Source organism: Eschrichtius robustus, chromosome 14 (assembly GCF_028021215.1).
Source record: "Eschrichtius robustus isolate mEscRob2 chromosome 14, mEscRob2.pri, whole genome shotgun sequence".
NCBI classification, from domain to species: Eukaryota; Metazoa; Chordata; class Mammalia; order Artiodactyla; family Eschrichtiidae; genus Eschrichtius; species Eschrichtius robustus.
The window spans coordinates 22,169,950-22,187,381 of record NC_090837.1 but is presented as its reverse complement, the minus strand read 5'-3'; the positions used below and the strand labels follow the sequence as shown (position 1 = coordinate 22,187,381).

The following is a 17,432-nucleotide window of genomic DNA, read 5'->3' as shown; positions in this document are numbered from 1 at the left end:
GTTTAAGTCCTTGCTACTCAAAGTGTGGCCTGTGGACCAGCAGCACTGGCAGCAGTAACCTAAGTCAGGGGTTGGCAAACTTTTTCTGTAAAGGCCCACATAGTAAATATTTTCAGCTTTGCAGGCTTTAGGGTCTCAGTTGCAACTACTCAACTCAGCTCTACCATGGTAGCACAAAAGCAGCCTTAGACAGGATCAACTTCCAGCATGACAGGGTGAGGAACTCCACTGACCTGGTTCCCTGTAAACTGGTAAAACATTAAAAAAAAAAACAGTTTAAACCCTCTGGAAATTGCCCTAAGGGCAAACATCAAGTGAAGAAACAGCTACTCAAGAAAATCTATGAAAATTCGGTAAGAAAGGTAAGAGTTTGTGGTATTTGTTTTTGTTTTGGCAGAGAGGCATAAGGGATCTTAGTTCCCTGACCGGAGATCGAACCCACGCCCCCTGCAGTGGAAGCGTGTAGTCTTAACCACTGGACTGCCAGGGAAGTCCTGAGAGTTTGTGGTATTTGAACCAAGACCACTACTACCGTCCCTGCTCCCAGCTCTCGACAACGGCTGCAGGCTGCAACCCAGTACACTGGGCTCCCTCTCCCCCTAGCTCCCAGTCAGACAGCTTTCTTCCCAGGAGGAGCATGACTTTAGGGCTTCTCCTGCCCAAGGCTGAGGCTAAATCCTGGGTGAGTGAAGCTGAAAGATGGGGCTTCCTTCCTTCACCCAGCTTCTACTTATGGAATGGGAGCTGTACTCTGGGCATGGCCCACCGAGAGTACTGGGGTCCCAGTTGCTCTATCCCCACCCTCAGTTTGTGAGATGGTGGTACCAGCCAGGAGAGGCAAACTGAGAAGACCTCAGGCTAGTGTGTCTCCCTCTCCCCCCTTCTATCATCTGCTCAGAGATTTTGTCTGGAGGGAGAAGCAGGCTCCTAATCTTTTCCCAAAAAGTAGTGGCTTCATTTGCAGTAGAGTGTGGAGAAATTTATGCCTAAGGGTGCTTTCAAGAACTGTGGAGGTTTTAGTGAAAAGCAATTGGGAGGAGATTTGTGGATTTAATAAAGATACAGCCTAGACTGTAAGCCAGCTAGTTTGCAGGAGAGAATAAGACAGCTGGGAAGAGCTTTCCTGGGGTCAGAACAAATATCAAACACTAATCTCAAAAGAGCCACCTTTTGATTGGATTACTTTGTAGAACAAGTTATGCCCCAGGGCATTGTTGAAAATAATAGAACAATATACCACAATTAGTGGAGTTTAACAGTTGGGTGTGACCAGGGAAAGAGAGGGAGAGTCCTACTAAGACCACTGTCATCTTGGGTGACTTTGGGCAAATCCAAAGATATGTCTTCCTGAGGAGCAACATCATAGGCCGTAACACTGTGAGAAGGGAAATAGATTTCACTAAAACAGTCCAGCCAGTCACTAAACAAATAAACAAGCAAATAACAGTAACCAGCCCTGTTGGGTGGGGGGGAAGCACTCCCTAGAGTTGCTGTAAATATGTTCACAGAACTGAAAGAAAGCATGATTAAGAAGTAAAGGAAGGTATAATGACATTTTTGCATCAACTAGATAGTATCAGTAAAGAGATATGAATTATAAAAAGAACCAAATTAAAGTCCTGGAACTGGGGCTTCCCTGGTGGCGCAGTGGTTAAGAATCCACCTGCCAATGCAGGGGACATGGGTTCGAGCCCTGGTCTGGGAAGATCCCACATGCCGTGGAGCAACTAAGCCTGTGCGCCACAACTCCTGAAGCCCGGGTGCCTAGAGCCCGTGCTCTGCAACAAGAGAAGCCACCGCAATGAGAAGCCTGCACACCATAACAAAGAGTAGCCCCCTCTCACTGCAACTAGAGAAAGCCCGTGCACAGCAACAAAGACCCAACACAGCCAAAATAATAAAATAAATTAAATAAATTAATTTTAAAAAATTCTGGAATTAGAAAATACAATGACTGAAATAAAAAATTCACTAGAGGGGCTCAAGGTAGATTCCAACAGGCAGAAGAAATAATTAGTATTACTTGAAGATAGATTGATAGAGATTATGTAAGGTGAAGAGTAGAGAGAAAAAGAATGAAGAAAAATGTACAGAGCCTCAGAGGAATGTGAGGATCATTCAGTGCACCAACATGTGTAATGGGACTACCAGAGGAGAGGAGAGAGAAAAAATATTCCAAAAAAATTGGCTGAAACTTCCTAAATTAATTGAAAAACAATAACCTGTATATTCAGGAAGCTCAATAAACTCCAAGGAGGATAAACACAAAGAGATTCACAGACACATCATAGTAAAAATGCTGAAAATCAGACAGGGAGAAAATCTGGAAAGCAACAAGAGAAAAATGACTTGACACTTATGAGGGAACCCCAATAAGATTAACAGCTAACTTATCAGCAGAAGCTGTGGAGGCCAGAGGCAGTGGGATAACATTCAAAGTGCTCAAAGAAAAAACTTATCAACTAGGAAACCTATATCCAACATAGCTGGATATAAATGAAAAGGACATTTCAAAAACAAAGTTAAATAAAGACTTTTCCAGATAAACAAAAACAGACTTTGTTGTTTAAAGACCCACCTTACAAGAAATATTAAAGGAAGCTTTTCAGGCCTAAAGCAAGTGACCCCAGATAGTAATTCAAATCCATGTGAAAAAAATCAAAGAGCACCAGTAAATGTAATTATATAATTATAAAAGTCAGTATAAATATATATTTTCCTCCTTCTTTTAACTGATTTAAAATGCAATTATATAAAATAATTTGTATATAATATACAATATTTGTATATACTGTATTGTTGGGCCTATAACATGGAAACGTAATATATGTTTAATAGCTGTGCCAATAACAGTACAAAGGAGGTGGGTGAAAACCAAGCTGTAATAGGCTAAGGAAATGACTACAGATGGTAAAGTAATAACTGCAACAATGTATTGCTGGGTTTGTAACTTTAATAGATATAGTATACAATAATTATAATACTATAAAAAAGGGGGAAGGGAACAGAACTATGCAGAATAACATTTCTATATGATCGCTGCAGTTAAGCTAGTATAAATCTGAAGCTGATTCTTTTTTTTAATATATATATATATATATATTTAAAATTTGTTTAATTATTTATTTTTTGGCTGCGTTTGATTTTCATTGCTGCGCGCAGGCTTTCTCTACTTGCAGCGAGCGGGGGCTACTCTTCATTGAGGTGCGCGGGCTTCTCATTGCGGTGGCTTCTCTTGTTGTGGAGCACGGGATCTAGGCACGCAGGCTTCAGTAGTTGCGGCACGTGGGCTCAGTAGTTGTGGCTCGCGGGCTCTAGAGCGCAGGCTCAGTAGTTGTGGTGCATGGGCTTAGTTGCTCCGCAGCATGTGGGATCTTCTGGGACCAGGGCTTGAACCCGTGTCCCCTGCATTGGCAGGCGGATTCTTAACCACTGCGCCACCAGGGAAGTCCAATATATATATTTTTTGATGTGAACCATTTTTAAAGTTTTTATGGAGTTTGTTACAGTGTTGCTTCTGTTTTTGGCCCCAAGGCACGTGGGACCTTAGCTCCCCAACCAGGGGTTGAACCTGCGTTGGAAGGCGAAGTCTTAACCACTGGACCACCAGGGAAGTCCCTCTGAAGCTGATTCTGATAAGTTGGGATTATGTGGTTAAACCCTAGAGTAACCACTTAAAAAAAAAAAATCTTTAAAAATACAATGGAAAAATAAATAAATAAATAAATAAATAGTGGAAAAATCATTAAAGAAATTTAAATGCTTCATTAGAAACTATTCACTTAATGCAAATCAAGTAATAAAGGAGGAATAGAGAAGTAAAAAAGACAAGAAAAACATAGAAAACAAAAAATAAAATGGCAGTTGTATCCCAAATAATTAGATAACTTAAATGAAATGGACAAATTCCTAGAATGAAACCAGCTACCAAAAGTGACTCAAGAAGAAAGAGATAATCTGAATAGACCTATAACAACTGAAAGAGTAAATTAGCAATAAAAATACTACTCACGGTGAAAAACCCATGTTCAACCCACTAGTGGCCCAGGTGGCTTCACCACTGAATTCTACCAAACATTTCAAGATCAATAAATACCAATTCTTCACAAACGTTTCCAAAAAACTAGAAGAGGAGGGACCACGTCCCAGCTCATTTTATGAGGCCATCATTATCCTGATACCGAAACAAGACAAAGATAACACAAGAAAACTAGAGGTCAATATCTCTTATGAGTATGGAAGCCACAATCCTTAACAAAAATATTAGGAATCCAGCAACATATTAAAAAAACTATACTCCATAACCAAGTGAGATTTATCCCAGGAATGCAAGGTTGGTTTAACATCCAAAAATCAATTAATGTAATATATAATATCAATAGAACAAAAAGCAGAAATTACAAGATTATCTCAATAGATGCAGAAAAAGCACTTGACAAAGTCCAACAGCATTTCATGATAAAAGCACCCAACAAAATAGGAATAGAAGAGAACAGCCCAATATCACACTTAATGGTGAAAGACTGGATCTTACTCTTTAAGATCAGGAATAAGACAAGGATGTCCACTCTCGCCACTTCTATTCAACATTGTACTGCTGGTGCTAGCCAGGACAATTAGGCAAGACATGAAATAAAAGGCATCTATATTGGAAAGGAAGAAGTAAACCTATGTCTATTTACACATAATATTATCTTGTATACAGATATTTAAAATTTTTATTTATTTATTTATTTAACGTCTTTATTGGAGTATAATTGCTTTACAATGGTGTGTTAGTTTCTGCTGTATAACAAAGTGAATAAGCTATACATATACATACATCCCCATATCTACTCCCTCTTGCGTCTCCCTCCCACCCCTTTAGGTGGACACAAAGCACCGAGCTGATCTCCCTGTGCTATGCGGCTGCTTCTCACTAGCTATCTATTTTACATTTGGTAGTGTATATATGTCCATGCCACTCTCTCACTTCGTCCCAGCTTACCCTTCCCCCTCCCCGTGTCCTCAAGTCCATTCTCTACGTCTGCGTCTTTATTCCTGTCCTGCCCCTAGGTTCTTCAGAACCTTTTCTTTTTAGATTCCATGTATATGTGTTAGCATATGGTATTTGTTTTTCTCTTTCTGACTTACTTCACTCTGTTTGACAGTCTCTAGGTCCATCCACCTCGCTGCAAGTAACTCAGTTTCATTTCTTTTTATGGCTGAGTAATATTCCATTGTATATATGTGCCACATCTTCTTTATCCATTCATCTGTCGATGGACACTTTGGTTGCTTCCATGTCCTGACTATTGTAAATAGAGCTGCAGTGAACATTGTGGTACATGACTCTTTTTGAATTATGGTTTTCTCAGGGTATATGCCCAGTACTGGGTTTGCTGGGTCATATGGTAGTTCTATTTTTAGTTTTTTAAGGAACCTCCATACTGTTCTCCATAGTGGCTGTATCAATTTACATTCCCACCAACAGTGCAAGAGGGTTCCCTTTTCTCCACACCCTCTCCAGCATTTATTGTTTGTAGATTTTTTGATGATGGCCATTCTAACTGGTGTGTGGTGATACCTCATTGTAGTTTTGATTTGCATTTCTCTAATGATTAGTGTTGTTGAGCATCCTTTCATGTGTTTGTTGGCAATCCGTATATCTTCTTTGGAGAAATGTCAATTTAGGTCCTCTGCCCATTTTTGGATTGGGTTGTTTGTTTTTTTCATATTGAGCTGCATGAGCTGCTTGTATATTTTGGAGTTTAATCCTTTGTCAGTTGCTTCGTTTGCAAATATTTTCTACCATTCTGAGGGTTGTCTTTTCATCCTGTTTATGTTTTCCTTTGCTTGGCAAAAGCTTTTAAGTTTCATTAGGTCCCATTTGTTTATTTTTGTTTTTATTTCCATTTCTCTAGGAGGTGGGTCAAAAAGGATCTTGCTGTGATTTATGTCATGGATTGTTCTGCCTATGTTTTCCTCTAAGAGCTTTATAGTGTCTGGCCTTACATTTAGGTCATTAATCCATTTTGAGTTTATTTTTGTGTATGGTGTTAGGGAGTGTTCTAATTTCATTCTTTTACATGTAGCTGTCCAGTTTTCCCAGCACCACTTATTGAAGAGACTGTCTTTTCTCCATTGTATATTCTTGCCTCCTTTATCAAAGATAAGGTGACCATATGTGCGTGGGTTTATCTCTGGGCTTTCTATCCTGTTCCATTGATCTATATTTCTGTTTTTGTGCCAGGACCATACTGTCTTGATTACTGTAGCTTTGTAGTATAGTCTGAAGTCAGGGAGTCTGATTCCTCCAGCTCCGTTTTTCTTTCTCAAGATTGCTTTGGCTATTCGGGGTCTTTTGTGTTTCCATACAAATTGTGAAATTTTTTGTTCTAGTTCTGTGAAAAATGCCTTTGGTAGTTTGATAGGGATTGCATTGAATCTGTAGATTGCTTTGGGTAGTAGAGTCATTTTCACAATGTTGATTCTTCCAATCCAAGAACATGGTATATCTCTCCATCTGTTTGTATCATCTTTAATTTCTTTCATCAGTGTCTTATAGTTTTCTACATACAGGTCTTTTGTCTCCTTAGGTAGGTTTATTCCTAGGTATTTTATTCATTTTGTTGCAATGGTAAATGGGAGTGTTTCCTTAATTTCTCTTTCAGATTTTTCATCATTAGTGTATAGGAATGCAAGCGATTTCTGTGCATTAATTTTGTATCCTACTACTCTACCAAATTCATTGATTAGCTCTAGTAGTTTTCTGGTAGTATCTTTAGGATTCTCTATGTGTAGTATCATGTCATCTGCAAACAGTGACTGTTTTACTTCTTCTTTTCTGATTTGGATTCCTTTTATTTCTTTTTCTTCTCTGATTGCTGTGGCTAAAACTTTCAAAACTATGTTGAATAATAGTGGTGAGAGTGGGCAACCTCGTCTTGTTCTTGATCTTAGAGGAAATGGTTTCAGTTTTTCACCATTGGGAACGATGTTGGCTGTGCGTTTGTCACATATGGCCTTCATTATGTTGAGGTAAGCTCCCTCTATGCCTACTTTCTGGAGGGTTTTTATCATAAATGGGTGTTGAATTTTGTTGAAAGCTTTTCCTGCATCTTTGAGATGATCATATGGTTTTTCTCCTTCAGTTTGTTAATATGGTTTATCACATTGATTGATTAGCTTATGTTGAAGAATCCTAGCATTACTGGGATAAACCCCACCTGATCATGGTGTATGATCCTTTTAATGTGCTGTTGGATTCTGTTTGCTAGTATTTTGTTGAGGATCTTGGCATCTATGTTCATCAGTGATATTGGCCTGTAGTTTTCTTTTTTTGTGGCATCTTTGTCTGGTTTTGGTATCAGGGTGATGGTGGCCTCGTAGAATGAGTTTGGGAGTGTTCCTCCCTCTGCAATTTTTTGGAAGAGTTTGAGAAGGATGGGTGTTAGCTCTTCTCTAAATGTTTGATAGAATTAGTCTATGAAGCCATCTGGTCCTGGGCTTTTGTTTGTTGCAAGATTTTATTCACAGTTTCAATTTCAGTGCTTGTGATTGGTCTGTTTATATTTTCTATTTCTTCCTCATTCAGTCTCGGAAGGTTGTGCCTTTCTAAGAATTTGTCCATTTCTTCCAGGTTGTCCATTTTATTGGCATATAGTTGCTGTAGTAATCTCTCATGATCCTTTGTATTTCTGCAGTGTCAGTTGTTACTTCTTTTTCATTTCTAATTCTATTGATTTGAGTCTTCTCGCTTTTTTTCTTGTTGAGTCTGGCTAATGGTTTATCAACTTTGTTTATATTCTCAAAGGACCAGCTTTTAGTTCTATTGATCTTTGCTGTTGTTTCCTTCATTTCTTTTTCATTTATTTCTGATCTGATCTTTATGATTTCTTTCCTTCTGCTAACTTTGGGGGTTTTTTGTTCTTCTTTCTCTAATTGCTTTAGGTGTAAGGTTAGATTGTTTATTTGAGATGTTTCTTGTGTCTTGAGGTAGGTAGGTGATACTTGTTTCTTGTATTGCTTTAAACTTCCCTCTTAGAACTGCTTTTGCTGCATCCCATAGGTTTTGGGTCTTCGTGTTTGTTTGTTTTAAAATTTGTTTGTTTAGTTATTTATTTTGTCTGTGTTGGGTCTTCGTTGCTGTGCGCTGGCTTTCTCTAGTTGTGGTGAGCTGGGGCTACTCTTCTTTTCTGTGCATGGGCGTCTCACTGCAATGACGTCTCTTGTTGCAGAGAATGGGCTCTAGGCACACGGGCTTCAGTAGTTGTGGCTCGCAGGCTCTAGAGCCCAGGCTCAGTAGTTGTGGCACACAGGCTTAGTTGCTCTGTGGCATGTGGCATCTTCCCGGACCAAGGCTCGAACCTGTGTCCCCTGCATTGGAAGGTGGATTTTTAACCACTGTGCCACCAGGGAAGTCCAGATCGTTGTGTTTTGATTGTCATTTGTTTCTAAGTATTTTTTGATTTCCTCTTTTATTTCTTCAGTGATTTGTTGGTTCTTTAGTAGTGTATTGTTTAGCCTCCATGTGTTTGTATTTTTTACAGATTTTTTTCCTGTAATTGATATCTAGTCTCATAGCGTTGTGGTTGGAAAAGATAGTTGATATGATTTTAATTTTCTTAAATTTACCAAGGCTTGATTTGTGATTCAAGATGTGATCCATCTTGGAGAATGTTACATGAGCACTTGAGAAGAAAGTGTAATCTGCTGTTTTTGGATGGAATGTCCTATAAATATCAATTAAGTCCATCTTGTTTAATGTATCATTTAAAGCTTGTGTTTCCTTATTACTTTTCTGTCTGGATGATCTGTCCATTGGTGTAAGTGAGGTGTTAAAGTCCCCCACTATTATTGTGTTACTGTCGATTTCCTCTTTTATAGCTGTTAGTAGTTGCCTTATGTATTGAGGTGCTCCTATGTTGGGTGCCTATATATTTGTAATTGTTATATCTTCTTCTTGGATTGATCCTTTGATCATTATGTAGTGTCCTTCCTTGTCTCTTGTAACATTCTTTATTTTAAAGTCTATTTTATCTGATATGAGTATTGCTACTCCAGCTTTATACTGATTTCCATTTGCATGGAATATCTTTTTCCATCCCCTCCCTTTCAGTCTGTATGTGTCCCTAGGTCTGAAGTGGGTCTCTTGTAGACAGTATATAGATGGGTCTTGGTTTTGTATCCATTCAGCAAGCCTGTGTCTTTTGGTTGGAGCATTTAATCCAGTCACGTTTAAGGTAATTATCGATATGTATGTTCCTAGTACCATTTTCTTAATTGTTATGGGTTTGTTTTTGTAGGTCCTTTTCTTCTCTTGTGTTTCCCACTTAGAGAAGTTCCTTTAGCATTTGTTGTAGAGCTGGTTTGGTGGTGCTGAATTCTCTTAGCTTTTGCTTGTCTGTAAAGCTTTTGATTTCTCCGTCGAATCTGAACGAGATCCTTGCCGGGTAGAGTACTCTTGGTTGTAGGTTCTTCCCTTTCATCATTTTAAATGTATTGTGCCACTCCCTTCTGGCTTGTAGAGTTTCTGCTGAGAAATCAGCTGTTAGCCTTATGGGAGTTCCCTTGTATGTTATTTGTCGTTTTTCCCTTGTTGCTTTCAATAATTTTTTTGTCTTTAATTTTTGTCAATTTGATTACTATGTGTCTCAGCATGTTTCTCCTTGGGTTTATCCTGCCTGGGACTCTCTGCTTCGTGGACTTGGGTGGCTATTTCCTTTCCCATGTTAGGGAAGTTTTTGACTATAATCTCTTCAAATATTTTCTCGGGTCCTTTCACTCTCTCTTCTCCTTCTGGGACCCCTATAATGCGAATGTTGTTGCGTTTAATGTTGTCCCAGAGGTATCTTAGGCTATCTTCATTTCTTTTTTTTTTTTTAATTAATTAATGCATTGGTTCTTTGTTGCTGCACATGGGCTTTCTCTAGTTGCAGCGAGCAGGGGCTACTCTTTGTTGCGCTGCACAGGCGTCTCATTGCTGTGGCTTCTCTTGTTGTAGAGCGCAGCCTTCAGTAGTTGTGGCTCATGGGCTCTAGGGCACAGGCTCGGTAGTTGTGGTTCATGGGCTTAGTTGCTCTGCGGCATGTGGGATCTTCCCATTTCAGGGCTCGAACCCGTGTCCCCTGCATTGGCAGGTGGATTCTTAACCACTGAGCCACCAGGGAAGCCCTGTCTTCATTTCTTTTCATTCTTTTTTCTTTGTTCTGTTCCGCAGCAGTGAATTCCACCATTCTGTCTACCAGGTCACTTATCCGTTCTTCTGCCTCAGTTATTCTGCTATTGATTCCTTCTAGTGTATTTTTCATTTCACTTATTGTATTGTTCATCTCTGTTTGTTTGTATTTTAATTCTTCTAGGTCTTTGTTCTTTAATTCTTCTAGGTCTTTGTTAAACATTTCTTGCATCTTCTCGATCTTTGCCTCCATTCTTTTTCTGAGGTCCTGGGTTATCTTCACTATCATTTTCTGAATTCTTTTTCTGGAAGGTTGCCTATCTCCACTTCATTTAGTTGTTTTTCTGGGGTTTTATCTTGTTCCTTCATCTGGTACAAAGTCCTCTGCCTTTTCATTTTGTCTGTCTTTCTGTGAATGTGGTTTTCCTTCCACAGGCTGCAGAATTGTAGTTCTTCTTGCTTCTGCTGTCTGCCCACCTCCTTATTTATTTTCATTTTGGATGATCTGTCCATTGGTGAAAGTGGGGTGTTACTATTATTGTGTTATTGTCAATTTCCCCTTTTATGGCTGTTAGCATTTGCCTTATGTATTGTGGTGCTCCTATGTTGGGTGCATAAATATTTACAATTGTTTTATCTTCTTCTTGGGTTGATCCCTTGATCATTATGTAGTGTCCTTCTTTGTCTCTTTTAATAGTTTTTATTTTAAAGTCTATTTTGTCTGATATGAGAATTGTTACTCCAGCTTTCTTTTTTTTCTTAATAAATTTATTTATTTATTTATTTATTTATTTATTTATTTATTTATGGCTGTGTTGGGTCTTTGTTGCTGTGCACGGGCTTTCTCTAGTTGCCGTGAGCGGGAGCTACTGTTCGTTGCGGTGTGTGGGCTTCTCATTGTTGTGGCTTCTCTTGTTGCGGAGCACGGGCTCTAGGCACGCAGGCTTCAGTAGTTGTGGCACATGGGCTCAGTAGTTGTGTGTTGCAGGCTCTAGAGCACAGGCTCAATAGTTGTGGCACACGGGCTTAATTGCTCCGCGGCATGTGCATTCTCCCCAGACCAGGGCTCAAACCCGTGTCACCTGCACTGGCAGGTGGATTCTTGACCACTGCGCCACCAGGGAAGCCCTGTCCAGCTTTCTTTTGATTCCCATTTGCATGGAATATCTTTTTCCATCCCCTCACTTTCAGTCTGTATGTGTCCCTAGGTCTGAAGTGGGTCTCTTGTAGACAGCATATGTACGGGTCTTTTTTTTTTTATCCATTCAGCCAGTCTGTGTCTTTTGGTTAGAGCAGTTAATCCATTTACATTTATGGTAGTTATTGATATGTATGTTCCTATTACCATTTTCTTAATTGTTTTGGGTTTGTTATTTTAAGTCTTTTCCTTCTCTTGTCTTTCCTGCCTAGAGACATTCTTTTAGCATTTGTTGTAGAGCTGGTTTGGTGGTGCTGAATTCTCTTAGCTTTTGCTTATCTGTAAAGGTTTTAATTTCTCCGTTGAATCTGAATGAGATCCTTTCTAGGTAGAGTAATCTTGGTTGTAGGTTTTTCCCTTTCATCACTTTAAGTATGTCCTGCCCCTCCCTTCTGGCTTGCAGAGTTTCTGGTGAAAGATCAGCTGTTAATCTTATGGGGATTCCCTTGTATGTTAATTGTTGCCTTTCCCTTGCTGCTTTTAATATTTTTTCTTTGTATTTAATTTTTGATAGTTTGATTAATATGTGTCTTGGTGTGTTTCTCCTTGGATTTATCCTGTATGGGACTCTCTGCCCTTCCTGGACTTGACTTACTATTTTCTTACCCATATTAGGGACGTTTTCAACTGTAATCTCTTAAAATATTTTCTCAGTCCCATTTGTTTTCCTCTTCTTTTTCTGGGACCCCTATAATTCGAATGTTGGTGCGTTTAATGTTGTCCCAGATGTCTCTGAGACTGTCCTCAATTCTTTTCATTCTTTTTTATTTATTCTGCTCTGTGGTAGTTATATCCACTATTTTATCTTCCAGGTCACTTATCTCTTCTTCTACCTGAGTTATTCTACTATTGATTCCTTCTAGAGAATTTTTAGTTTCATTTATTGTGTTGTTCATCATTGTTTGTTTGCTCTTTAGTTCTTCTTGGTCCTTGTTAAACATTTCTTGTATTTTCTCCATTCTGTTTCCAAGGTTTTGGATCATCTTTACCATCATTACTCTGAATTCTGTTTCAGGTAGACTGCCTACTTCCTCTTCATTTGTTTGGTCAGGTGGGTTTTTACCTTGCTGCTTCATCTGCTGTGTATTTCTCTGTCTTCTCATTTTGCTTAACTTACTGTGTTTGGGGTTTCCATTTCGCAGGCTGCAGGTTTGTAGTTCCCGTTGTTTTTGGTGTCTGCTCCCAGTGGGTAACATTGGTTCAGTGGGTTGTGTAGGCTTCCTGGTGGAGGGTATTGGTGCCTGTGTTCTGGTGGGTAAGGCTGGATCTTGTCTTTCTGGTGGACAGGACCATGTCCGGTGGTGTGTTTTGGGGTGTCTGTGAACTTACTATGATTTTAGGCAGCCTCTCTTCTAATGGGTGGGGTTGTGTTCCTGTCTTGCTAGTTGTTTGGCATAGGATGTCCAGCACTGTAGCTTGCTGGTCGTTGAGTGGAGCTGGGTCTTAGCATTAAGATGGAGATCTCTGGGAGAGCTTTTGCTGTTTGATATTACATGGGACCGGGAGGTCTCTGGTGGACCAATGTCCTGAACTCGGCTCTCCCACCTCAGAGGCTCAGGCCTGACACCCGGCCAGAGCATCAAGACCCTGTCAGCCACATGGCTCAGAAGAAAAGGGAGAAAAAGAAAGAAGGAAAGAAAAATAAATAAATAAATAAGATAAAATAAAGTTATTAAAATAGAAAAAAATTATTAAAAATTAAAAATTAAAAAGTACTAAAAAAAGAAAGAGAGAAAGAAAGAAGAGAGCAACCAAACCAAAAAACAAATCCTCCAATGATAACAAGTGCTAAAAACTATACTTAAAAAAAACAAAAAAAAACAGAATCCTAGGACAAATGGCAAAAGCAAAGCTATACAGAGAAAATCACACAAAGAAGCATACACATACACACTCAGAAAAATAGAAAAATGTAAAAAATATATTTGTATAAAAAAAGGAAGAGAGCAACCAAATCAATAAACAAATTTACCAATGATAATAAGCTCTAAGTACTAAAGTAAGATAAACATAAAACAGAAACAAATTAGATGCAGAAAGCAAACCCCAAGTCTACAGTTGCTCCCAAAGTCCACTGTCTCAATTTTGCGATGATTCGTTGTCTATTCAGGTATTCCAGAGATGCAGGGTACATTGAGTTGATTGTGGAGATTTAATCTGCTGCTCCTGAGGCTGCTGGGAGAGATTTCCCTTTCTCTTCTTTGTTCGCCCAACTCCTGGGGTTCAGCTTTGGACTTTGCATCGCCTCTGCGTGTAGGTCGCGTGAGGCATCTCTTCCCCACCCATACAGGATGGGGTTAAAGGAGCGCTGATTAGGGGGCTCTGACTCACTCAGGCCAGGGGGAGGGAGGGGCACGGAATGCAGGGCGAGCCTGCGGCGCCGATGTGACGTTGCAACAGCCTGAGGCACGCCGTGTGTTCCCCTGGGGAAGTTGTCCCTGGATCATGGGACCTGGGCAGTGGCGGGCTGCACAGGCTCCCGGGAGGGGAGGTGTGGATAGTGACCTGTGCTTGCACACAAGCTTCTTGGTGGCTGTAGCAGCAGCCTTAGCGTTTCATGCCCGTCTCTGGTGTCTGCACTGATAGCTGTAGCTCGCGCCCGTCTCTGGAGCTCGTTTAGGCGGCGCTCTGAATCCCCTCTCCTCGTGCACCCCGAAACAATGTTCTCTTGCCTCTTAGGCAGTTCCAGACTTTTTCCTGGACTCCCTCCTGGGTAGCTGTGGCGCACTACCCCCCTTCAGGCTGTGTTTATGCAGCCAACCCTAGTCCTCTCCCTGGGATCTGACCTCCGAAGCCCGAGCCTCAGCTCCCAGCCCCTGCCTGCCCCAGCGGGGGGAGCAGACAAGCCTCTCAGGCTGGTGAGTGCTGGTCGGCACCGATCCTCTGTGCGGGAATCTCTCCACTTTGCCCTCTGCACCCCTGTTGCTGTGTTCTCCTCTGTGGCTCCGAAGCTTCCCCCCCCCCCCCCGCCGACCCCCTGTCTCCATCAGTGAAGGGGCTTCCTAGTGTGTGGAAACATTTCCTCCTTCACAGCTCCCTCCCCGAGGTGCAGGTGCCGTCCCTGTTCTTTTGTCTCTGTTTTTCCTGTTTTCTTTTGCCCTACCCAGGTACATGGGGAGTTTCTTGCCTTTTGGGAAGTCTGAGGTCTTCTGCCAGCGTTCAGTAGGTGTTCTGTAGGAGTTGTTCCACATGTAGATGTAGTTCTGATGTATTTGTGGGGAGGAAGGTGATCTCCATGTCTTACTCCTCCACCCTCTTGAAGGAGGCCCATTGTGTACAGATTTTAAAGAATCTAGGGACTTCCCTGGCCGTCCAGTGGTTAAGACTTTGTGCTGCCAATGCAGAGGGCACAGGTTCAGTCCCTGGTCAGGGAACTCAGTTCCTGAATGCCACATGGCACAGCCTAAAAAATAAATTAAAAAAAAAAAGAATCCAGTAAACTATTAGAACTAATAAATGAGTTTAGCAGGGTTGCAGGATACAAGATCAATATACAAAAATTAATTGTAGGGACTTACCTGGTGGTGCAGTGGTTAAGAATCTACCTGCCGATGCAGGGGACACAGGTTCGAGCCGTGGTCCAGGAAGATCCCACATGCTGTGGAGCAGCTAAGCCCGTGCTCCACAGCTACTGAGCCTGTGCTCTAGAGCCCACGAGACACAACTCCTGAGCCCACGAGACACAACTCCTGAAGCCTGCGTGCCCTAGAGCCCCTGCTCCGCAACAAGAGGAGCCACCGCAATGAGAAGCCCGCACACCGCAACAAACAGTAGCCCCCACTCGTCGCAACTAGAGAAAGCCCGCACACAGCAATGAAGACCCAACGCAGCCAAAAATAAATAAATAAATAAATTAAATTAATTGTAATTCTATATATCTGCAATGAACAATCTGAAAAATTAAGAAATTCTATTTATAATAGCATCAAAAAGTATAAAATATTTAGGAATAAATTTAACAAAAGAAGTGCAAAACTTATACTCTGGAAAATTGTAAAACATTGTTGAAAGAAATTAAAGATGATCTAAATAAATGGAAAAACATTCCTTGTTCATGGGTCAGAAGACTTAACATTGTTAAGAGGCAATATTCCCCAAATTAATCTACACATTCAGTACAATCCCTATCAGAATCCCAGTTTACTCCTGTGTAGAAATTGACAAGCTGATTCTAAAATTCATATGGAATTACCAGGGACCAGAATAGCTGAAACAGTCTTGATAAAGAAGAACAAAATAGGAAGATTTGCCCTTCCTCACTTCAAAAAAATACTACAAAACAACCATAATCATGATTGTGTGGTACTGGCATAAAGATAGACATATAGATCAATGGAATAGAATTGAGAGTCCAGACATAAACCTATACATCTTTGATTAACTGATTTTTGACAAGGGTGCCAGTACCATTCATTGGGGGAATGAATAGTCTTTTCAACAAATGGTGCTAAGACAGTTGAATAGCTGCATGCAAAAGAATTAAGTTGAACCTGTACTTTACACCATATACAAAAATTAACTCAAAATGGATTAAAGAGCTAAATGTAAGAACTAAAACTATAACACTCTCAGAAGAAAACATAGGGATAAATCTTCATGACTTAGGATTTGGCATAGGATTCTTAAGTATGACAACACAAAAAGCATGAGCAACAAAAGAATAAAATACATAAACTGGACTTCATCAAGACTGTGTTTTGAAGGACATCAAGAAAGTGAAAAGAAAAAAATATTGGCAAATCATGTATCTGATAAGGCTGTTATGTCTAATATATATGCAGAACTCATAGCTCAGTAATAAACAGGCAAATAACCCAATTAAGGAATGAACAAAGGATCTGAATAGACATTTCTCTAAGGAAGATGTAGAAATGGCCAATAAGTACATGAAAAGATGCTCAACATCATCAATCAGTCATCAGGGAAATACAAATCAAAAACAACAGAGGGCATTTCCCTGGTGGTCCAGTGGCTAAGACTCTGTGCTCCCAATGCAGGGGGGCTGGGTTCGATCCCTGGTCAGGGAACTAGATCCTACATGCATGCCGCAACTAAGAGTTCTCAAGCTGCAACGAAAGAGCCTGCATGCAGCAACGAAAATCCCGCGTGCTGCAATTAAGACTCGGCGCAGCCTAAATAAATTTTAAAAACAAAACAAGCAAACAAACAAAACAACGAAATACCATTTTACCATAATGAGAGCCAACCAGTTGTATGACTAGAATCAAAAAGACATATAGGGACTTCCCTGGTGGCGCAGTGGTTAAGAATCTGCCTGCCAATGCAGGTGACACGGGTTCGAACCCTGGTCCAGGAAGATCCCACATGCCGTGGAGCAACTAAGCCCACGCGCCACACCCACTGAGCCTGCGCTCTAGAGCCCGCGAGGCACAACTACTGAGCCCACGTGCTACAACTACTGAAGCCCACGCACCTAGAGCCCATGCTCCGCAACAAGAGAAGCCACCGCAACGAGAAGCCCGCGCACCGCAATGAAGAGTAGGCCCCACTCACCACAACTAGAGAAAGCCCGTGCACAGCAACGAAGCCCAATGCAGCCAAAAATAAATAAATAAAATAAATTTTAAAAAAAAGACATATAATAACAAGTGTTGGTGAGAATATGAAGAAATTGGAATCCTCATATACCGCTGGTGGTGATGTAAAATGGTGCAGCGACTTTGGAAGAGTCTGGCAGTTCCTTAAACAGTTGAACATAGAGTTACCATATGGTCCAGCAATTTTACTTGTAGCTAGCTACTCAAAAGTGAAAACATGTCTATAGAGAAGCTGGTACATGAATGTTTATAGCAGCATTATTTGTAAAAGCCAAAAGGTGGAAACAACCCAGATGTCCATCAGATGATGAATGGATAAACAAAATGTGGTCTGTCTGTACAATGAGATATTATTTAGCAATAAAAAGGAAGGAGGTAACAATACATGCTACAACATGGATGACCCTTGAAAACATTATAAGTGGAAGAAGCCAGTCACAAAAGATCATATATGATTCCATTCATATACAAGTCTATTATAGGGATATCTATAATGAAAGTAGATTTGTGATTGCTT

General features: G+C 40.5%; 1 protein-coding gene across 3 annotated transcripts in view; it reads left to right on the top strand.

Moving 5' to 3' along the window:
• NF2 (NF2, moesin-ezrin-radixin like (MERLIN) tumor suppressor) overlaps nt 1-17,432 on the top strand; it is an 85,006-nt gene that overhangs the window by 1,258 nt on the left and 66,316 nt on the right. The gene's annotated exons all lie outside the window — the stretch shown is intronic.